The sequence below is a fragment of the Fopius arisanus genome, unplaced genomic scaffold, assembly GCF_000806365.1.
Source record: "Fopius arisanus strain USDA-PBARC FA_bdor unplaced genomic scaffold, ASM80636v1 scaffold00058, whole genome shotgun sequence".
NCBI classification, from domain to species: domain Eukaryota; kingdom Metazoa; phylum Arthropoda; class Insecta; order Hymenoptera; family Braconidae; genus Fopius; species Fopius arisanus.
Genome location: NW_011887797.1, coordinates 634,934 through 659,320, shown reverse-complemented (window position 1 = coordinate 659,320; position 24,387 = coordinate 634,934). Strand labels below are relative to the sequence as shown.

General features: G+C 38.2%; 1 protein-coding gene across 1 annotated transcript in view; it reads right to left on the bottom strand.

Annotated features, from left to right (window-relative positions):
• Window positions 1-24,387, bottom strand: part of LOC105268539 (CD151 antigen) — a 44,327-nt gene that overhangs the window by 15,949 nt on the left and 3,991 nt on the right. The gene's annotated exons all lie outside the window — the stretch shown is intronic.

The window sequence follows — 24,387 nt, the reverse complement described above, 5'->3', positions numbered from 1 at the left end:
TCCCGTATTTTGAAGAGGATGATTGACAGCCCAGAGGGATCAACCTCCACAAATCACAGGTAAGTGGATATAAGACATTATATATTGACTCATCCTTGTGGCTAGATGCCTGATCACGAGACATTCCGAGTGTCTTTCTCCACTCACGAGAAATCACTTTCTTTTTTTCTCATCTCCCGAGGTAACTTTTTCGTCCCCTCTAATCCAGCAAAAACTTGGTGTGTCTGGCATTCTACTCTGTGTCTGCTCCAGGCCAGAAAACTTTTAGTGGATCGTCTACGAGTTCTATCACTCCCCGGTGCTTTAAATTATGAAGCTATCCAGAAAATATCCATTATCGAAGCCCTTCCACACGCGCCAACGAATACATCATTGAATATATATTCTGTACTCGATATTATTTTATCGTAATATTTACAATTCCGTTGTGAAGTGGTGAACTAAAATAAGGGTATATTTTTGGAGATCTATTTTTAGCCGATATCTCAGAGTTGAAGGGAGATAACAATTTTTTCATTGATACCTTTTTTGTAGCTCTCATCTTTATCTGTAAAAAATGTTTTTACGAAAAAATCGCTATGATTCTTCTATCTGGAGATATCAGTGAGAAACTGGGATCGAGAAACATTGGCTTATCCTAATTCATCACTTCGTGACATAAAGTCCGCCTTTTAACACCTTGTAGTAATTTTGATATAACATTATTCCATATTCGATATTATTTCATTATATATTTGAAAGTATATTTGTTGAATTCACAACGGGGATTGATCTAGGAGGTGTAATAATCGAATTGTATTTGGACTGGCCGTTAAAATCCAGAGAGATTAACGGGATTTTTTCTCAGTTGTCGAATTTCTCTTGGGTTTAGATCATTACTGTTATTATTTTGAAACAACCGCATACCGGGCATCCCACGTGCATTGATCTCTGTACCTCCTGACACCCACCTGAAAATAAATTTACCCACACGATCAGGAAACATCGAGGAACCGAATGACGCGTTAGTTCATCACCATAAATTCACCGGAGATATTAAAAAAAATCACATTGCGTTTGATTGATAAGATCATTTATTACAAAATAACGCCGTGATGATAGAAAAAATACTATGTTGTTTGTAGGGATGAGTGAATTTAGGAATAACTTTGTTTTTCTCAGTGCAATTTAAAAAAAATGATGAGGTAATGAGTGGTAATTTGAAGAGCGTATCAATGACTCTGGACTCTCACGTTACACAAAAATCCCTTGTTCATCAATCAACAGCATCAGATCCCCAGCAACCGGGCATATCCTCATTTGCTCGATGTAACTTGACGATCAATTTACCAATGTAGCCAATCATCCAATGGTATTAACCTTGCCGGTCAATCGCAAACGCCCTCGTTGGTTATTGGCCGGTTCCTGCATCGTATGACCAGCTGTACCTCTCATACATTCTATGAATATTACATATCCTGTCCCCCGAGAATCTCAGTTAATTTAAACCGAAAATTCATGCAACTCCCACTTTAAAAAACTGCTTAACATTCGCGGATTAAATGAGCGCGAAAAATTTCACAGTACAAGAAAACCTGGGGAAATTTATTTTAATTTCACTTAAAATATCCAGAATAAAACATCTAACGTATTATTCCATTGATTCAATGACATCCCCGAGATGGGGAGGTGCGGTAATATTTAAATTGACCAACTGAACCCCCAAAAATATAATCCATAAATTTTTAAATCTAATGAATTCAGCCCATTTTCTTATTCCACCCACATCCTCTAATCTCATATACATCTCTAGTGAACGTGGGCGATGTTAACTCAGTCGTTGATGATCCTGAGCTCGAGCTCATGTCCTCCGCAGGTGCCTTGTGGTTCAACTTTCATCTCTCGCGAGGTGATCGGACACGCGCGACTGCCACGCGAGTTCTTTCCCACTCCTTTCATTCGTGTGGTTATTTCCCACTCCCTCCATTTGTAGTTGTTATCCTCTCACTTCTTCCAACAACAACCATTCATTTCTCTTCGTACACCTTAACTGTGTCCGACACCAACTGCCCACGCCATCCGTTTCTCAACCATTCTCCTATTGCACAGTGTTTTCACGTTTGTTCAAGCCCTCGCACTTATCAAAAGTACTTTAACTTGCGTACTAAATTGGATAATCACTTTTTATTCACCACTTCTTCCTCCCCCTTCCTCCCCCTTCCTCACCCCTTCCACTCCCCTCCTTTTTCATCACCTCACCGCACCTCCGCCCCTCCCACCCCCCACAATCATCACACGTTTGTTCTCATTATCACTTCAAGTGCAATTTGAAAATTCCATTCTTCGTCAATTGCGTATTTATGAGTGGGCGGCTAGAATATGGGGGTAGAGGGCGTGAGGAGGGGGAGAGGAGATGTAAGGGGGTGGAAAAGCAGTGAAAATGTTGAGTGCAATAAAGGAAAATGGGGGGTGGGTAAGTAGAGGAGGTAGACACGGGGACAAGAGTCGATAGTGATTTGCTGGATAATCGTGACTGGGATGGAGAAAATGGAGGAGATATGGTTTTCCCGGTGAGACACCAATTGGCTTTTAAGGCGCTTCGAAAATGATTTGCCGATTTTTCTTTCCCCTATTTATGGGTTGTCGGAAAAATTTAGGAACAATAGTAATTAATAATATTGATAATGTAATTAATGCTAAATCATAAATAAATAATGTTTATCGTCATGATGATGAGTTTTAATTGTGCAATTGCATTTAATTGATGGCTATTTTTTTTTTGGCATGACCGGTTGAAGAGTAATTAATAATATTAATGCCGGAATGGAATTGTGTAATTGAATTGAATCCTTGTTTGATTTTGAAGTGATTTGGGTAAAAATTGATAGTTTGGGTTTGATAAATGATTCTGGGCTGATTTACATTGATCGGTATTGATCGAAACGATCAAGGCCGATGATCGGGCATAAGTCTAGAGATGTTATCATGGGTTTGAGTAAGAAGCTTAAGACCGCACGCTGGGAAATGCCACTCGTGTACATATGTGACTTGAAAGCGATTTAGTTTGTCATGAAATTCCATTAGTCACACCGAGTGTCTCGATAACTTCTCAATAATTTCCCCGATGTTTCGATTGACAGACAAAAATTGTGACGACAACCAACTCGTACTCAACGATCATCACAAAATTGAGACAACAAAATTCCTGAATCGACATTGCATCAACAACCTGAATGCTCTCCAGTTAAAAAAAATGAATTGCACAAGCTCCAGAGATAAAAATTGAGCCAATATTTCCGTTTCCGGTAAAAAAAAATGGAGAACATTTTTGCAGCTGGTTGAGGAATAAATTGAAGAGCATGTTCATATCGTGCGTCATAAACTCTCGCCTCATCTCTCCAATAACAAATTGAATCAACTTGAAGTTGCGGAAGGAGAAGATTGTAAAATGAATGAGGTGAGAAATGAAAAAGTCAGGAGGATGAGGACGTGATAGGGGAGAGTCAAGCGTGAAATAAAGACGAGATGTTCTAGAATTCGAAAAGATGTGCTTGGGTGTATTTGGTATTTGGCATTTTGATCGTGTAAAAAGCCCAGCAGCTGTTCCCAGGGGAGACAGAGAAGAGTTAACGCTCGACCAATTTATTGTTACCCGGTACGCCACGTATACCTAATTTACGAGTTGCACTGGTCGAGTGCAAAACGAATTAATTCGTTGGACAAGCGTACTTTACTCATGCCCAGTTTTCCACATACAGATATCCAGTTCAAGGCTTAAGAGCGCCGTATAATCAACATTTATCAATTGACGATAATTATACCAATTGTTCTGCAAACACTCACACCCAATCCCTTCATAACGATTTTTAGCGCCTGCCCAATAATTCAAATATCATAACCATAAACAATCAGACATTAATTTTTCCCATTAACATATTTTAATTGTCAATTGCAATAATAATATGGCGAAGTTTATTTACTCCAACAAATGCATCATTTTTTTATGATAAATTCAGTGGGTAAAAACATAGGATTCATCGGCGTTAATTATTCCAATTGTTGAGTGAGCGGTAAATTAATTAAATCGTGACGACAGATGAAAATTTGCGTGGATAAAACGAATCCTTCCGGCTGAGTAGATCTCGAGATACAAATGAAAAACTTTTCGTTCAGCGAAATGAACTTCTGTAATATCTGGAGTGTAGCTCCAGCAAAGAGATTCTTCTTTAATAAAAAATTAAAATAGTCTCCACAAAATCTAAAACTCCAGAGAACGAATAATAATCCATGATTGCCTGAAAAATTTTCAATTCTCCTTTTCAGAAGAAACGACAAGAGTTCTTCATGGAGTTAATTAAATAACGAAGAACTTCAATCTGGAGGAGCGGTTGGAGATTATCCAAAGTATCATTAATACATGTTCAGGTGGAGACCCTTGGAGTGCTCCCAGTAATAAATCCATAATCCCCATTCCCGGGATTTTCCCCTCCTGAAAATCTAAAATTAACAATTTCCCTCCACAAGGGTACAATGTAACAGTACTCTATTCATGAGAATCACGAGGAAACGATCACGTCCTGTGATCGTGTCCTGTGGGCCACTGCATCAAGGATATCCCTGCAACAAGAACGATGGGAAACTTGTCTCTCGACCCCTTCACCCCGAGATATTATCATGATTATGTGCCGCCATTGAATTGACTCGATCATCAGCCAACCTATTACCGAAGAAAGAAAAACGTGAAAAAAATTGCAACTCGTGAACTAGCGGAATAATCGAGAAAGGATTAATTAGTTGCCCTCACTAATTTCCTTGTCCTGACGATTTATCTGATTTAGTCATTCTATCTATCTTCTACCGTCATAAATCCATTCATTGATTTTTTCATCTACACTCAATTTTCACCGATAAAAAAGTATTAAGTATTAAGTATTTCATAATACAATAATAAATAAATAATGGGGTTGAGTAATTTTTTTTAAAGGATTTCTAATTTTAAATTGGAGAAATACAGAATGGGCGGATGTTATATAATAAAAAAATATATTTGGAGAAAGCTTTAATCTCACCAGATGGTCCTGGTGTTGTCAGAAATCGAGTGATAACGTAAATATACCATTGGCCCATTGAAAGTATAACATCTGCCGATACGATTCACTCTGGGACCTCCATCAATACACATCCGTGTCCATACGATTATAAATCATCTCCACAATCATAACATTTATAAATTGAGTAGAGATTCCACGCTCCGATAGAACTGACAAAAAAATGACGTCGGGACGACGGGAAAATGGAGGAATACCAAAAAAAAACCCGGAGATTCTTCATTCTTGGATAGTGGGATTTTCTATTAAACGACGGACACCAAAGTTAAATTGAATTCTGAAAGGGCCCGATGAAATGAAAGACGAAGGACACTTTGTTTAAACGCCCTGTGGTAGGATTTAAACTTTTACCCCAAGATTATTCCAACGTCAATGGGTTCATTCCATTACGCTTGCGAATTTGCCTCTTTCTACGTTCATTGATTTTTCTCGGTCTTTCATTGTGCAAATGAAATTGGAGGGATCGGGATATCCAGAGTTTTAGAAAACTCTTGGGGATATTCGCTTTGTGATTTTCAACTAATTTATGAATGTGTTTTTATTCACGAAGGAGGGAATGGAATATTGAATTTGAATGAGTGGTAATGAAATTGCCGAGTTATGGAGTTCTCTTTTTTATATTTCATCGAGAATACGATTTAAAACATGGAAAATTAATTAATAATGAGATTTTCATTGTGAAATAATATGGAGAACTGAAAATGGATATTAATCATGTTTATTTAACACTTCCCCTGCGGTAGGATTTAAACTTTCCCCCAGTTTTCACCGTGAAAGGGATTCCATTACCAGTACTTTCTCTTCTATGAATTTATTCCCCTTAATTGCAAATTATAAATCGAAAATGAAACAGAAGGTACCGAGACGTAAAAATTGTTGGAAGAATATTCTTATTTATAGAAGAGAAGCTGGAACTGAACTCCATCGAAATTGACTGTGAAAAGTACCGGCAAGATGATATACAACAGATTGTGTGGAAAAATTGATGACAACTCCCGGCACTCACCTCCACCAGGAGTAAGACCACTTTTCAGGGGATAAACTACGAGTGTAGGGTACGAAATAGCGAAAATAGGTATGAGAAAAATGCTGGAGAGAATAAAGGGGTTGGGTGAACAATTTATCCCGGAAGAAAACCGGATGAGTGGTACCAAAACTTGCTGAGCACCAAAGCCATTTTCTCCGGTTTTCCAAGTACTCGGTGGACATCTCCCATCAATGGGAACAACTTTTCCCGAGTAGAAAGAGTGGAGAATGCCATTGAGGATAAAACGAGGACACAAGAACCCGAAGAAGACAGGATAGAGCGGTGAAGACAAACCACAGGTGGAAAGACTGCCTTAAAATAAAATAACCGCGGGAAAGAATTTCCATCATATTTTAATTACTCCACCGAGTACGAGGAGTTGGAACGTAATGGCAACACAAAAGAGACTCAAAACTCAAACAACAGATTGGCGAATCGGAAAAACCAAAAGTTCTTCGGTCCTCCCCTGTCCTTTTTCCTCACGGAGGCCCCGACAATGGAGAATTTTCCGACCCGTCGGGGAAGTTTGTTTCGCCCCTTTATACGTATTATGCAAACAAAAAGCACTACAATAAGACAAAGAGTTAAAAAAAAAGGGAGAGGATAAAGGAGACGGAGACAATCGCAAATGCATGCTACGCAAATGCCGCAACTTTTCCACCGGGTGAACACCGACGATCATCTGGACTCGGGAAACAAGATGTGCCAACGCTCCGCCGGTGGTCGAAAACCACTATTCCTTGTTGCTTTGATACGCTCTGATGCGGTTATATAGAATGCCCTTGTGTACTCCACTGTCTCTTTCTGCGATTTCTCTTCTATGTCTCATCTCCCAACCGCCCTCTACTCCCCCACCCCCCCTCCACCACCCTCTCGCCCACCCACTTCCACTTCCACTTCCTGGTATGAGTTGGATCCAACAAGAATCACGAAGTGTTCGTGTAGTGGGTGCATTTACGTCGGCCTCGAGGGCCTCTCCCGACGATCATTCTGCGCTTTGTCTTGTTTACTTCCGCCCGGAAATTGACCTCTGTCTCATCACCGCGTCCAGAGACTACTTGCTTTTATTTCTTCTTACTTCAGTCCTGTTAATTAACTTTATTTACGACACCGATTGCCCTGGAGACAATTTGAAATTCCCGCTTCTAATATCGAAGTTTTTCGACTCGGGCGAACTTCACTTGTGTTTACACTCGTCGCTCGGATTGACTGCGCGCCAAATTTGAATTTCATAATATACTTGGCATATTGACCAGTGGAAATCAATTTTACGTATTTACAATTTTTGGAATCCCGTTGATGAATTTCGTTTTTAACGATTTGGATAATCGTAGAATCGGTAATTTCACAATTAACTATGTAATTTGAAGAATAGATTGGAATGATTAATCGCATGATTTGGTTTATTGATCCATTATCGAGATGAGATATTCGCGGAGAGAAATGAGTTTTGTGATATTGCTCTGATATTTCTATCAGCGCGCATTCTCAGAAACGAGTTTCTACATCGAAAAAAAAAAAATCATATCCATTCCCCAAACTCGTTTGACATTTTTGTTGACAGGGTAACACCGGGCATTACTCCGATCTCCGTTGAAAATTCAAGTGGAGGCAAAAACGTACCACGTAGTCGCACGTGCAACAACTACAACGCGAGATGCAATTGGATTTCCAGTGGAAGCTCGGTGTTACCACGTTGGTTTAAAAAAAAAACAACCGGAAAAGCACGTAATAAAAGGAATACTCAAATTAGTTGATCGCACTCATCTAGCCGTGTGCATTTTCCCTTCCCCAACGCTCGCTGGGATTTTGTTATTTTATTGCAAGATTCTTGCAATTAGTGTTTCCATCAGGAGGTTCATTACGAAAGCCGTTTGTTGTTATCACGATAAAAAAAAAGAAATAATGGAAAATTAAATCTTTCGTCGTTGGCCCGTAAATGCAAGCCCTCGAGAATTCTACGGCAATGGAATTTGCACCCTCGGTATATACATCGGTGAAAAAAAAAATTCCGGAAAAACGGTAAAACTGCGGTTGAAAGGACAGAGGAATGGGGAGAGGGTGGAATGAAGGGTTGAAGGTTGATAAAAAAAAATGGATAGAGCAAATTCCGCATTGCATTTGGAATTAAAATCGGAATACGGAGGTTGAGCGGTCGAATTATATTTCCTCATGTCAGTCTTTGGTACATAAACCATTGACTACGCATTTCTGGATGGATATTCAATCTCACAGGGATAAAATAATGGTTTTTACGATAAAAACTTGGACATTGTTTGAATAACGCTGCAATACTCCCACCGATGGAACTTTAATTTCCGCTTTGTCTCGGTAAACACGGGGATAAATAAATAGAAATGAAATTCGAGTGGTCGCTGTTTCAATTTTTTTTCTCTTCCGAGTGAAAATCTGTCTTTAATTTAAAATAGCGTAAGTGATTACTCCCGGAATTTATTTTTGAGAGTTGGGTATTCAAGTTTTCGATCTTGGCGAGTGGCTTTGAATTATTTATTAGTCGGCAAGCTATAGAAATTGAAGGTAGAACGATGAAGGACTAATTAACGATGTTTAATTTTTTAACATATTTTCCCAGGGTTTTGAATGAATGAGTTGAGAATAATTGAAACACGGGAATGAAAGAAAAATTCGAGGGTGAATTATTCTTGTGGCAGAAGCGATATAGTTTTAATTCAGAATTACGGATCCTAATTTAAAAGGCAGAAGGGAAATCGATCTCGAAATATCTCGAATGACCGGAAGACGAAACCGACCGGCCTTTTCTTGGCAAATTTTGAAAAATTAAAAAAAATACGTATATCTGGGAATCATTGCGGAAACCAAAGGAGATTGCAAATTATTGAACAAATTTTGCTTCCGGTGCGGAGGGCGGGATAATTTTGAAAATTCAAAAAAATCTCTAACATTCCGCACTAACAATAATTATAACATGTAAAAAAGAGGATAGAATTTCTTCGTTATTTCAGGAATGCTATCTGCTTTGGAAAGCATTTTATTCATGACAGCGCGACTATTTGTTATGTCACCATTAAAAGTTGTAAATTTTTATTGTAACAACGAGGTGCGTTTTTTCCTCTGGTGTTTTTCAGCTGCAAAATATTATTTCATTGAAAAAAAAAAACGCAGAGTGAACGGTGAAAAGGGAAATGTTTCTCGAAACAATGTCTGCCGAACTGAAACAATTAATTTTTCGTTCCCAATATTGTGGTTGGAATTTCGACGTACTGGAAGAACGAATAGTTTTTTCAATGTCGCATATTGTTCCGAATAATTTCATAAATATTTCCAATACAGTAACATATTTCGCCTGAATAATTTACGCAGATATCCCATTCAAGTGAATTCAAAAGCATTCCGGAATTATTTGTAAAACCATGTTAATGGATTTTCATTCAATTCCGCATCCCCTGATAACTCATAAACATAATGAGCATTTATTATCTGTAATAATTTTTACCAATCCCTACATAAATACAATTTATTTATTCAACCGATGAGAATAAATCGGCAAAAAAAAACAGAACTAGATACGTTAGCGCCTCATAATTGTTAATTACTTCCTCCAAAAACACTTGGTTAAAATGTTTTCCTGGAAACGTTTTCCCATTTCAATGTAAATTTCATAAAATTCACCTTGAGCATTTTCTGTTGTCATTAGTATAAAGCGCATGCAGGTGCATTCCTCGGTGCACACGGGTAAAAAGCTTTCTCTGAAATTACCGAGTGGCAGAGGTTTGTAAAGAGACATACACCACAATAAAATGCCGAAATGATGTCCTTAAACTTATCCCCCGCCTCAATTTTCACGCTTTTCCACCACCATTACAGAGATAATAGGGCAAGTACAATTTTCCCATTGGAGATATCATTGAATTAAAATAGTCTCGCGCTGAAATAAGGTATTCGCATGGAAAATAGTCCAACCCCTAGCTTTTTCCTCTCTCGAGTTGTAAATAACCCCCGAAGAACCTCTTTACGCTATTATCTATCTTATTACATTTCTATTCACTGGAATTATTCGTCTCGAGTGGCTAAAATCGTTATCTTCCGGTCTTCGATATCGAAATTCGTCATCAGACATTTACAACCGATTTCAAGGCAATTCGAGAGATCGATCTTGTACCACATTACAGGGATTTAAACCCCGTCGGTGGTTAATGACCTGTAAATGGACTTCGGTATAATTTCAGAGAGCCGATGTACATCGGTGGATTTACGATTGAAAAGAAATGCTCGAGGGACAGGAGAGAAAAAAATTGAGGGAAAAAGAAGCCGCAGAATTCTCTCCCTTCAATTGCGCAAATGCCGCCCTTTTATTACGAAAAATTACTCATTATAGAATCGAATAAATAATTCCCATCGGGGTGAATAGAAGTTGTAATTAAAATACGAGTGATTAAAATAGGGATTGAATGAAATGAGGAAATAAATGAATGAGGGAGTGAGGGACGTTTGCGGAAATTTTGTGGAATTTCGTGGCATTTTGTGGAATTTTTTTTCAAGGGAGAATTAACAGAAAGTCATTATCGCATAATTCCGGTAAAGGGGATATCCGAGAGGTTCGGGATAAATCGAGTTGTTCATATTCTCTGGAGATGTTTAACTTTCGAATGTAATACACCTACGGGGTCATTCACACACCCCCATTGCACTCGGCCAAGCCCACATATAAGACACGACGTCGAGATATAAATTACCTGAGCACGGGGTCAACGAAAACTGAAAAAATTGGGGTACAATGGGAAGTGGAAATGTCAAGGGGAAAAAAGCCTTTGTGCGAGTCAATGCCGAGTCAATGGCGAGTCAATTTGACGACAAGGGGAAATGTGATTTAATTCCGGATAATTACTCGGAGGTGATTGAAATGGAAATCTACTCGCTGGTCATTCGATACGCAAATTACATTTGGCGAGGATCATATCAGGGATTGGAGCATTTTTTTTATCATGCAGAATAACAAAGAATTAGAATGAAACAAAAATTTTAGAGCACTCCGCGATATTATTAGGGTAATTTAAATAAATTTACTGTAGCTTTAGGTATTATTTTCTGGTCACGGGATTATTCGATGGAAAAATGGCACTCCAGGTCGGAGTAAAGTTTGTTATCAGTTATTGGGAGCCGAATGACCGAAGCCATCATAAACCATTGGGTACTCCATATCTCGAAATGGGAGCATATTCATATAATTTTCTACTAGCTAACGTTTAACGTTCAATAAAGATACCTGAGTATTTCCGAATCGCCAAACGACCCGTGGGCTACTCCACGTTATCACACAATTCCCAAAGTCAACAACATTTCCTCAACCTCTGAATTTCCCAGTTGAATAACTGCAGACGTGAAAACCACTTATGTTCCTCAACTTTTCATTGTTCAGTCGTTCGTATCAAAACCGTCTGGGTTTCCCTCAAAATCCCACTACTTCTCAACTGAAACTCGCGAATTCCCACCGCAATCCTGAAAGTATGACCGGTCGAGAATTAATTGACATTTAACTGAAACTCTCATTCACCCCTTCAGTATTTCCACTTACAGAAAGTGAAACTTTAATATTACAAATATTTTTGAGACATTTTGAGACATTGTTCATTTAATTTTGGATTCGAAAATTTGATGGTCTCTTTATACCGATTTAAAAAATAATTAGTATCCACAGATAAATCTTCTGCTTAAAAGAAAATCCAAAAATTTTTCAAGATGAAATTTAAGGTTGTTGTCGCGCGACAGTCTCTGTAAAAAGTTTATCCGCTGTAAAACGGGCCAGTTTAGAACACAATCTTTTAGCGGTATATAGTCTCACTTGATTGATTGCATTGTGCATGGATAGCTAAAGCATAACTATATATTTTCCATATTAACTATTTTCAATTATATAAATTTATGAATTTCCGATAATTATATTCCGTAAACCAAACGGTCAATCGATTTGATTTGTTTTTTCTGTATTTCCTCCCACGATGTATATTCCACGTTTTTTTTTATTTCTGAAACTGTCGAGCCGTTGATTTTTAAAAAATTCTAATCGGCAAAACTCCATTTAAACACGTGTTAAATCACTCGAATTTCAAAAATTGATATCTCAAGTTCAAAACGGTCAATTGCAAACGGAAAAGGCTCATTTTGTTGCTAATTTTTCAAACTATTCACCATAAAATTTTTAACGAAAACTGTCGAAAAAAAATTCTACGCGACAACAACCTTAAATGAATTAATGGTGTGGATGAATATTTTTGTGAAGGCATTAAAATAGTAATTTCCCATGAATCGTTGGGCCCATGACCGTTTCCTGGAGATATCACCAGAAATTTCCTATCAGTGTGCAATAACCTCGAGCCTCTCGCATTCTAAAACGATGGCAATGTGCAATCGATGTTCCATAAGTGACTACGAGTACCACGACCTCCCATACGTGAAAATGCATTTTGCGGAGTGGATAGTGTCCGTAACTACCGTTACCGAACCGCTCCGTATGGTTACACCGGAGCGATACCAACATCCAAGGCATATGTACTCCCATGTGTCTCCTCTCGGATATCATGTATTTTCATTAGCGAATACACCCCGAAGACGTCTGTCTCTCCATCGAGCGACTTGAATTAAACTCCCCACACGGAGAGAAATATCCACGAAGAATTACCGATCTCTAACCAGTAAATGTGTGATATTCCACTGTACTTGATGAAAAGTCATGGGAAATGCATGAAAAATCACTGGAGTACCGCGGAATATTTACCATGTAGTGCAATAAAATTTACTACTCTGAAATTATCTCCAAAGTCCATTTAATAATTTAGAATTAACTGCTGAGATGGTGAAATAATCGTGAAACCAGTGGAAATTCAACTGGACTGTTCACGATTTTTTCAGGGACTGATGCCACACTTCGGCCAATACCGTCAGCCTTCGGGAGTTTCCGTTTATCGGACAGCATGTGATTGGTGATCCTCGCGTGGGCCTATTCACTCACTAAATTCACCGAGATGGGACCTATGAGATTTTACTTGATTGAACATTAATATTTGGGATTAACTCCCAATGCTTCATCCTTACTGACCAGTCCGGTCATTTTTACCGCAATTGTTATAAGAGTTTTGATGGAAATTGTCCTCGAGCAGTATTAATGAATCTATAAATTTACTACTCTAATCATCAATTATCTCCGATGTTCATTCAATAATTCAGAATTAATTGCTGAGAGAGTGAAATAATCGTGAAAGCAATGAAAATTCAACTGAACTGCTCATGATTTTTCCAGTGACTGATGCCACGCTTCGACCAATAAATTCACCGAAATGGGACCTACAAAATTTTACTCGACTGAACATTAATATTTAGGATTACCTCGCAATGCGCCTTACTGACCAGTTCGGTCATTTTTACCGCGACTGTCGTATGAGCTTTTCATGGAAATTTCTCCCCGTGTATAACGTTCTATGATTTTAATAGAGAGGAATAATTTAGTGTACAGCACACTGTGTGCGATATGATCATCAATAGATGATTTTCGTGTCATTTTTACCTTGAGAATATTAATGTCTCGAAGATATGTAGCACGATGGGTTGAGAAATGCACCAACGACCCGGCTAACAGAATGCACACTGGGTATTATATAAAGTTTTCACACGTGAATAAAACCACCCTTCTGCTGGCATTATACCACGGGGTAGATCCACACCCCCGTATCGCAATTCCGCAGGTGGCGGTGACCCAGGAATATACAGAGACCGTTTTCAACGTTAAATGCGCCTCTTGCATCCATATACTCGTGTAAGAACATCTTCGTGGTGGGTTACAGCACGCCAGCATGCATACGTACACCCAATGTATTCATTCTGCTGCAACACCAGGATATTGCTGCGCAGTGAATGCAGATCAGAGAAGATGACACGTAAAATTGAAGGAAAAAACGTCATACTGAGAGAAACCAAAAAAGAACAAAATCTTACAGAGAAAATATTCTGCGAGTTCATTCCCAACTACAATTTTTCCACTTCTTTCCAATACAATGTTTTGCTGGTCTACAAATATTCTGAGTGCACCACGAATTAATCAATTAATCAATCAATCAAAAAATAAAAAAAATTAATAATCGATGAAATGTGTGGGGACTTGGGGATGCGATAAGTCATTGTTTAGAAAATTTAGAACAAAAACAATGAAACGAAATGGAATGGGATAATGGGAGTTTTTTTTCTATTTAACGTTGTGTGCCGTCTTTTGAGTAGTGAATGAAGAAGAGAGGCCCTGGAGACCCTGGAGTACTCTGAATTCAGTGTCAAAATTGCTAGAGCGAGGGAAAAAGAGTGAAGTGCGTCTGAGTGAAGCAGCGAGTGGAGAATCTTTGGGTGTCAAGGACACTATTGCAAAAAGGAAAATATAAAACATTTGTAGGAGTTACAGCAAACTTGACTGGCGTTCTTTTATGCCTTGGGCCCTCGTAACGACTCCTCTCGGCTTGTGGCATCCGAGCAATTGAAGATCCTAAAGAGTACGCGGACGAGTGCACTTGCACGGGAAGTCCGCTTCGATTGCTTCTTGGGATTTGCATTGGCGCGTACTTCTTCGACTGTGATTTCTCTGCTACTGACAACATCTTGAGACACTTGGATTGTCGCTGAGCAGAATAAACTCGAGCTTTTCTCATCTCCCTCTTCCCAGGGTAAAGAGAAAAACATGATGAAAAATACTGGGGAGCAATGTCAAATAATTAAACGCCTCGGACGTTGCTTGGTAATTCCAGCCAGAGGTTGGGTGATTCCAATTGAATTATGTTAATCGACCGGATGTGATGCAGTTTAAATAAGTTCAATGGATTCTACGCTTCATTGACATCTCGACCTATTTGAGAAAAAGTTCTCATTTCATTCGACATAACGACAGAATGTGATAAGAACGTAATGCGCAGCTGGTGATACGAATTATATTCAGCAGAGGGCGGTGAGCAGCTGGATGCCATTTTGTTGACCACAGCCAGGCCATCTTGCGCCATCTTGATCACGAGTGAGTTCATCGTGCGCTTCCCTGATTCTCGACAATTTTCAAACAAAAAAGCCGTTGATCTTATATTTTTCTCCTCGGTAAAAGTCTAGATGTCAGAGCCAGTGTGCCAAGGACTGCGTGTTGATGGATCATGTAGATGAAGTCATGATGTTGCAGTGTGCGAAAGTTGATACTGTGAGTTCCAAGAAAATGCCGAGAGAAACCTCCTGACTCCACATAGATATAATCGTAAGCCAGTCTTTGCTCGAGTCTTCTACTACTTCACTTATTCACAGTCTTTCGTGTCACCTTACGGTCGCCATTACCGGAAGATGAAATCTGGAGAAAATCTCAGGGCAAGAGAAGTGTGAGAGAGAGAGAGAGAGAGGAAAGAAAAATCCCTACCCAACTGTGATTTTCATGTGGGAAATGATAAAACGTGAAACGACATCTTGTTACATAATAAACCAATAAATAACAACTGACAGCTGTATCAGAGATACATTTATTTCAGCATGAATGAATGCAGTTGTACACCGGTGACTTTGTGCGTGTATCTCTCATTAATGAGATCCGATCGTGTGATAACGGTCCGTGACACTAAAGGTCCGTTCACACGTGAAAAGGAAATGCATGTACACGAGAAAAATCATGAATTGTGATGAAAAGTCCACGTGTCTGTCATTAATATATTGCACATCCTCCCGCATCTTCATTCCACCCTTTTTCTTACGGGCATTAAATCCAATGGAGAGTTGTATGTACGCACCATAAATTGTCCAGGTTAATTACCAACGGTGGAATAACGAGCGAGACTTTCTGAAAAGCCCACAGAACGCCTGGCTAACTAATTGCCTCCAGAGAATTCCAAGCAATCTACCCTTCAGCTTCCGTCGTTTAGTTGAAGATCAATTCACTAGCCAATGCTGTTATTGATGCATTAAAAATCTCATGGGGTTCTATATCGATTTTGTAATCAATACTGATAACTGATTATTTTGGATATTTCTCATCAACGAGAATAATCTAAATTCAATTCTGTTGGGAAGTGGTAAACTACGATAAGTATATTTTTTTGGGTGTCGGTTTTTAGACAATATCTCGGAATTGAAGAGAAATAACGATATTTTTGATTGTACATTTTTTGTTGAGACAGATTTGCGCTACGAAAAAGGTAATTATGAAAATATCGGTATTTTCGTTCAATCTGAAGGTATTTAGAAAAATTTGTCTGAAAGTCAGTGCAGGTCCTCGCAGAATTTCAATGAACAATTGCTTGAGTGAAGCGCTTCATTTAATTTATCGGAAATTTACCGCATGTGCGTGGGATTTGAACTCATCAAATTCAAATTACGAGACTACCGGTCTTTCCAATTGAGCTATTCTTCAATTTTCAACATTTGCTGTCAAATTGTTCATCCTTATGAGGAACACCAACCACTGAGACATAAAATCCATTGGAATATCGAGGATTTATTGCTCTCAGTGAAATCGTATTGGAACGGATTAATCAGAAATAATTGTATCTTTAAGAAATCAATTCACGACAAGAAATCAACGAAATGCGAATTTTTTCAGACTCTCCGATTCAATTGGAAACGATTAAAGTGGCGAGCCAAATGAAAGCTGCCTTCTACCAAATAATTACAAAAATCCGAAACACCTCTAGTAATCGATTCTTCTTCCACTCGACGATTTTTTTCGGCGCGATTTTAATTGCTTTCGGTCTGTCAAAAACTCTTGCTAAAAAAAACACCAAAAGATAAAAGTAAAAACTGCAGTTTTCAATTATCTTCTCTTTTTCTACAAAATTGAAATCCAGTCCCTTCCACTTGCAATGCGCCAATTAATTTTCACAAAAAATGAATCCAAAACAAAAATTCTAAAAAAAAACGAAAAAGTGAAATAATTCCGGTATCACGGCTTTCTCTCAAAAACAACGAGAATCGATCGACAGGAGAACCTGCAATTCTCTTTTAATAAATAATTCATTGAATAATAATTAAGCCCTTGACAAATGCCTCAATCAATTACTGAACTCCAATATCCAAAACGTAATACCTGTAATCGGAATAGTCATCTGTTACACTTTCAATCTGCATACTGATGACATTTTATTTTTTATAAAAAAAAAAAAACCAACTCAATATCGTTGGATAAATGTATAGGGCAGAGGAAAGGGTCTTTCACGTCGTCTGGACGGAAATTCAGGGATATATAACCGTGATGGAATCCCGGTGGAGCAGACGTGCCCTCGTCTATTTTCTAGCTCACACGATCACCAATCCCTTTATCGCTGATCGATAATACCTCCCCCCTCCCCTCCCGCCGCCCCTCCGACACTTTCAAGTCGTGTTACTGATAAAATTCCCTAAATTCCGATTATCGGATTTTTTTTCCTCGTCACTGTAACGATGATTAAAATGTCAAACGTTTAAAAAGTTAATTCAACTCGACGGCTCGGGGTTTATGATAATTCCGAAGCGCAAAAGCGTGACAATTATCCCAATTAGACTCTGTTTACGCTCAAGCAATTGCTGGTTTAAGCTCTGCATGACACTAACTCGCTTGACCCCAATTATTCAACCGAGAGTCAAAAGATTTGAAAATTACCAGAGGAAAAGAACTGTTTTATTTATTTTTCATCTAGAATTCTGGGGGGAAATCTGACGCAACAGCTATCAAATCTCGTCACACAAAATAACCAGAGTCAAAATATTACCTCGAAAAATCATAACAAAAAATATTATAACTTCAAAAAATATTACAGCTCCAAATAATTATTCCTTCAACATAATAATATATTTACATTATAATATCGATATTAAATAAAAATTTTTAATGATCCCCAAATTTTGGGAGTAAATAATTGAATAATAAATAAAATTCATGAAGTACTGACTGGGATAATGTATTTTTTTTTATATCAGTTTTTGGTGTATTGTAGTATTTAGTTAAATTCGTAGAATTAATTGAAGTAAGAAATACCGGTTACAAAAATGAATCGACGTAGAAGGCTCCAGAGAACCCCTACTCAGTTTACATGAATGTAAACAATGATTTCACAGGAAGGAAGGACAGAGATTTGTTTATTAGGGACGAATATTCATTTAGCCTTTGTGACCAGTAGTCGTTAGGCTTTTAGAGAGTTCCATAGACTATAGACGTTTCTTCCTCCTACCATTTTTATAAAATAGAGGAAATTATTAAATTTCTCTTAAATCCCATTTCCAACATGGCAAGGTATCTCGGAATCGAAGAGAGATAGCGATTTTCTCGGTTCTACATTTCTTGTAGCAAAAAATGAGAAGTACAAAAAAGGTAAAAACGCAAGTATCAATATTCTGGTTGGATCCCGAGATAATCTGGAAAAACTTCAGGATCAATCGATGCTTATTTGTATAATAATATTATTCAGTTATTTTTCCCTGAATTTAGAGTATTACGAGCGCATAAAATTCATAATAATTTATAACAGTATAATGATTGATATCTTATGACCTGGTGGACGATGAAAATCTGATGATTGAACATTTGATTTTGATTGAGGGATAATACTGAAACGGTTGGTCGAATGATGGAGGATATTGAGAGTTTAATGGGGAGGGATTTGATAATTTTGAAGGATCTCTCATGAAATATTAGCCGTAATCCATGCTATCATCAGAATGTCCAATATTTCTCGATGATGCAGTGAAAATGTTGACTTTATCAAAATACCCGGAGTAATGACTACTCGGAGGTGATAAAGATACAGCTGGACTGAGCTGTTGCAATTTAGGTTCGTTTAATCTCTCACCATTGCCTCGGCTCAAGTATCATTACACGTGCGAGTTGAATTTCGTAATAAACATCAGAGGTTGGGACGAGTGAGGAAGTTAACGCCATTGGGCCTCTGGAGAGTATGCAGACCAATTTAAGGCCAATCTGCCTCGATATTCAGTAGCTGTACGTCAAATTGAAAGGTGAGGCTCATGTTCAAAGCGGCATTTAAATACAGGCCACGGCAATTTGTCCATGTAACACAATATTTTTACCGTAAGTCGAGAGATTTATTTTATTTTCGGTGATATCTCCATTTTTCCACTTCAATTACTAATCATTGCACTAATCAATCAATTCGTTTCAACAAAAATCGTTTAGTCGAGCAAGAAAATTATTTATATTATTTATACATTTGATTCAAGAGGGAATTTACTTGAGGGTTATAATTGAGTAATTATTTCAATTCCAGTCAAGTTTTTTTTAATATGAAAAATGCGGATTTCGAGGGGAGAGGATAAAACGGAGGATTTGGGAATTCATTTATTATTTTTAAAGTGGTCTTCTTCTATGGCAAGGTGTCGGAATTTTATTATTGAATTTATAAGGCGGATATTGGAATATTATCATGGTTGATTAATTATGTGGGGAATTGATACCCGAGGCGAATGGGAAGCAATCAAAGTTGTGGAAACGAGATCCCTGATTTAGTTGAGAGACTAAAACTATCGGAAATACCGGAATGAAATCGATATTTGAAACCAATTGAGTTGCGCAATTTTTTTATTGAAAATGTCAGGAGTTTTTTCATGTTTTTTTTTAGATCCCTCAAGGTTATCTGTTGTTACCTCTGTTGTTCCAGCGTAACAGTTGTTTCCATAAAAAACTTTATTTTTCACCGGTTGGAGAGAGCACGTCGAGAGTTAAATAAAAATTGAAAATATTCGGTGGTAGTTTGCATTTCTAAAAAAATCATTCAGCTAATTAATTCTTAAAAAACTGTCTCGTAATTTCTCCAATCTCCCAAACGTCGAAATGTAACTTTTCACGGGCTATGACACTGACTAATCCATTTTGTGTGCAACATAAAGCACAAAAGGAGGTAAAACTTCCCCATTCGCATAACTCCCTGAAAGTCACGTATGTTCCCGGAAAATTTTCTATCTTTTGTTAGCTCAACTGTTATGTTCCCGTAACAAAACGAATTTTCTTTTCCAGTCAAAATACCGTCTCGTAATACCGAAGAAAATTTCCGTCTCTCGGTACAAAAATCACGCATTATTTCCCGTATTAATTTCCCCTATTGAAAAATATAGAAAACGTTTTGCCATTGCATTAAAGTAACCGTGAAGTAAATCTTCCAGAGAAATTCAAGCGAAGAAATGAAAATGATAAACAAAAATTCGAGAGGGGAAAATACAATCGGCGATGGCTGGTTGCGATATCCGTTAACGGCAACTGCCTCCGTATAAAACCAATATATATCACATCGGGATGAAGAAGATATGCCTCAAGTACACAAACACGAAATGTTGAAGGTGCGAAATGCCCTCGTAATTCACAAAGCCGTGCACCACCCGAATTCTCAAGAGCAATCTCCCATCCGATTTTTCATAAATAATACCGATGTTAACTCGGATAATGATTTATCATTTTTCTCAGCCCCTTTCTCACATTACTCTGACCCCCCCCCCCCCCACAGGTGAGAAATGTTATTTACAATGGGTAGATAAGGGAGAAGTGGTGATTACGTGCAAGTGGCTGGAGAAGAAATTAAGATCGGATATCAGGGCACGTGTTTGTGCGAGAGAAATAGGCTTGAGCTTCTATACGATGTGCAACAAAATCCCTTCAACCTTAATCCGATCGACGAGCGTCTTTCGCATCGTAAAGAGAGGTAATTAGGATTTAATGTATGCATGACCGGTACTAACGAAGCCGCAGCACTTTCGCGCATTACCCCTCGAGCCACTGAAAATATCCACAAAAAAAAAAATGCCAATCCATTTTCACTTCTCCCCTTCTTTCATTTTTAAATCGATTTTTTTTTCAACTCTTTAATTCAACGAGATGCCGAACTTCTTTAACGATCGATCACTGATCGATCGGCAACCGAATGCGTGAGGATAAATTCTGACAACGGATCGAGTGAGTGCACACATCGATCGGTTAATTAATTCATCGGTATATCAAACCCTGACTTCGGGTCTGATATTGACATAAATAAACATGAGGTCCATTTCCCTCGACTTGTTTTACCCGTTTTGTTATTCAAAAGAGAACCAAACTGAATTCACTGAAAATATTCTGTATCGATAATCGATCCCTCGGAATTTCCGGTTTAATTTATTCCATCCACGGGGAATCGATCATAATTCCAAACAAATTAGACATGTTAAACTGTCAAGTTTTCAATGGACACGTGAATAAAAAATTGATAAGACACGTAATTCCTCACTCGCCATTCAGATTTACTTATACCGATTAAATAATTCACTTTTTTGCGTAAATATTGAAGGTGCAATAATCGCCATCAATCACGCGACGAAATTCCGAGAATTATCCGCACAGAATGGATTTGAATGACTGGGTGGTCATTAATTTGATAACCCAAAGCCGTTCTCGTTGAAATATAAAACAAATTCCATTGATTCATCATTTTATCCCATAATTCTAGAACATTGATATAAACTATTTCCGGTAAAAACCGATATGTCCCGTCAGAGCACTGATAACCACCTTGTGCCTATAGAAAACAGTTAAAATATTAACGACAGACTTGTGGTGAGCATCAATAGCATATTGTCCATACGATAAGGAGAAATCTAACGAGGTCGAGAGTTTATAATCAATTCTAGCCACGTGCTGTGTAATGTAAAACCTCGCATCATAATTATCAATCACCATAATTAAAATAGCACAGTGCACACAGCTATCTGAATAACTGAATAACTGATATATAGGATCGCATGAAAATATCCGGAAATGATACAGTAACGAATTTATAGATCCATCAATAATTGTCCTCAATTTCCATCAAAACTCCTACAACAATCGAGGTAAAAATGACCGGACTGGTCAGTAAGGTGGAAGCATTGCGAGCTAATCCCAAATATTAATGTTAAATGATGTAAAATCTCGTAGGTCCCATCTCGATGAATTTAGTGAGTGAATGGGCCCACGCGAGGAGCCAATCATATGTTGTCCGATAAAAAACAAAATTAAAAAAAAAACTCGCGAAGGCTGACGGTATTGGTCGAAGTATGGCATCAGTAACTGAAAAAATCGTGAGCAGTCCAGTTGAATTTCCACTGGTTTCACGATTATTTCACTCTCTCAGCAGTTAATTCTGAATCATTAAATGAACTTCGGAGATAATTGATGGTTAGAGTAGTAAATTTTATTGCACTGCGTAGTAAATATTGCGCGGTACTCCGGTGATTTTTTATGCACTTCCCATGAGTTTTCATCATTACTATCCCACATTTACTGATAAGAGACCCAGTAATTTTCAGTGGATATATCTCCCCGTGTAATAAACCCAATGAATCGAAACCCGACCTCTTCAATATGACACGATGGAAATGTCGATTAGACGAAAATCTGCGGTGAGCCATCGATCACCCAATTTCCTCGAGTGATATTGATTTACCCCGTACCATAAAACTGGTGGATTACGAGTTATAACTTCTCAGACCAGAAATCCTCCCAAGGGTACCGGAAATTCTCTATCCATTCACCAGGATGTGATAATTTACCAGACGGTTGATGGAGCCTTGGAGAGAACGAGAGCTTGTTGACGAAAGGTAGAAATGAGAAAAAAGTTGAACGTGAAAAAGTACACAAGAGGAAGACAAATATCACAAACCCGAGACGATAATTCCCTTCCCCGATAGCCAAAGACGACGGCGAGACGTTGAAAAAAGACGTCGCGAGAGACTTTGAGGGAAAAAATTATCACAACAGTGTAACAGGTGATGCGAACATGAGAGATCATGCCCACCAACCAGTTTCCTATTTTTTACCATCGTCAACAAATTGACTCTACCAGTCAAGAAGCTGCCACTCCAATTTTACAGCCCCCAGCAAAGATAACACCAAGAGTACATAAACATTCTGCCATTACCTGGGATGAGCAGCTGTCACCTGAGGAGCATGTCCACATTTATTATCACTGCAGGAGCGAAACCATGAAATTTTCCCGGAAATCCGTTACTCTATACCTAACTCCTAAGGGTCACAAAAAAACAGGTCTCAGGTGTAAACGCGGCTAAAATCTGACGCTCATTAGAGTAGACGAGTCGATTCCAGGTACGTCACCAGATGAAACCCTAAAATTCCTGGACAGAGAATCCGGAACTACAGGTGTTCCACAGGGAAAGTCGGGAAAAAAAAAACCAGGAAAATGTTGGCAGAGGATTTATTTTCTACCAATCAAATTCATTGATCAAAGTGCACCGGAAAAATAATACCAAATGTGTCAATGGAGATCTGAATCATGTAACCCATCCTGTATGTGAGTGCACGTCCAGTTTGGTTTTCACTGGTCCTCCAACACCGGATGAACGGATTTGCACCCAGATACGAGAATTAGCCTGAGGCAAATGTGAACGAAAATAGCTCTGAGAGGTCGAGCAGGTTTGATAATCCGTCTGGAATTGATAGCTTCCATATGAAATACGCATGGTTGTGCATGGTAAACGTTCCTCTTTATGTCTAATGAACACTCGTACCGTGAACACGCTCCTCCAAGCATCGGATAATTGATAAGAAATTTTATAAAACAATAGTATGGGAAATTGAAATTTCAGTGTCACTTGACAGTGAATTGTTGCCACAGGATCCTCCAGTGATTTTCCATTTCCGTCACCAACACCTTCAAAACAATGCCCACTGATTAATGCCCTGTCGACAGCTCGAGATGCCAGGACTGGATATAATGGAGGATATAACTTGATATGTATATTGCGCAAACTCTAGCTCGATTTATGCAGACGTATCTATTACAAACCAGTGACTACAGTTGTTGCTACGGTTACTTTATACTTTTCATACGATGGAAAATCATTACTTCTACCCATTCCCCGTTTTTAGAGTAGAACCAGATAGATTCCCTAATTAACGAAGAATTAGTTGGATTAGTTAATTACGTTGAATTTTACTGACGGAAATTACGAGACACTGGGGATCCGAATACGTTAATTATTGTTTTTATTTGTCTTTTCTGAGTTTTTTAGGGGTTTATTATCGTTCAGAGACGCATATATGTGGAATGAATGATTGGTTGATGAAAAAATGGGATTTTGAGAACAAGTCCATTTTATCCTACAGCAATTCTGAATCAGCCGTTGGGAAGAGAGAATTTTATTTTGCTTTGTTTGTTTATCTTCCTGGAAATTTTATTCCATGATTAATTGATGAATAACTTTGATTTTCCGTTAATTTTATATATTTTTCAAATTTATAAGGAATATATAAAAAAAACATGGATTGTTGTACTTTTCTCGTGT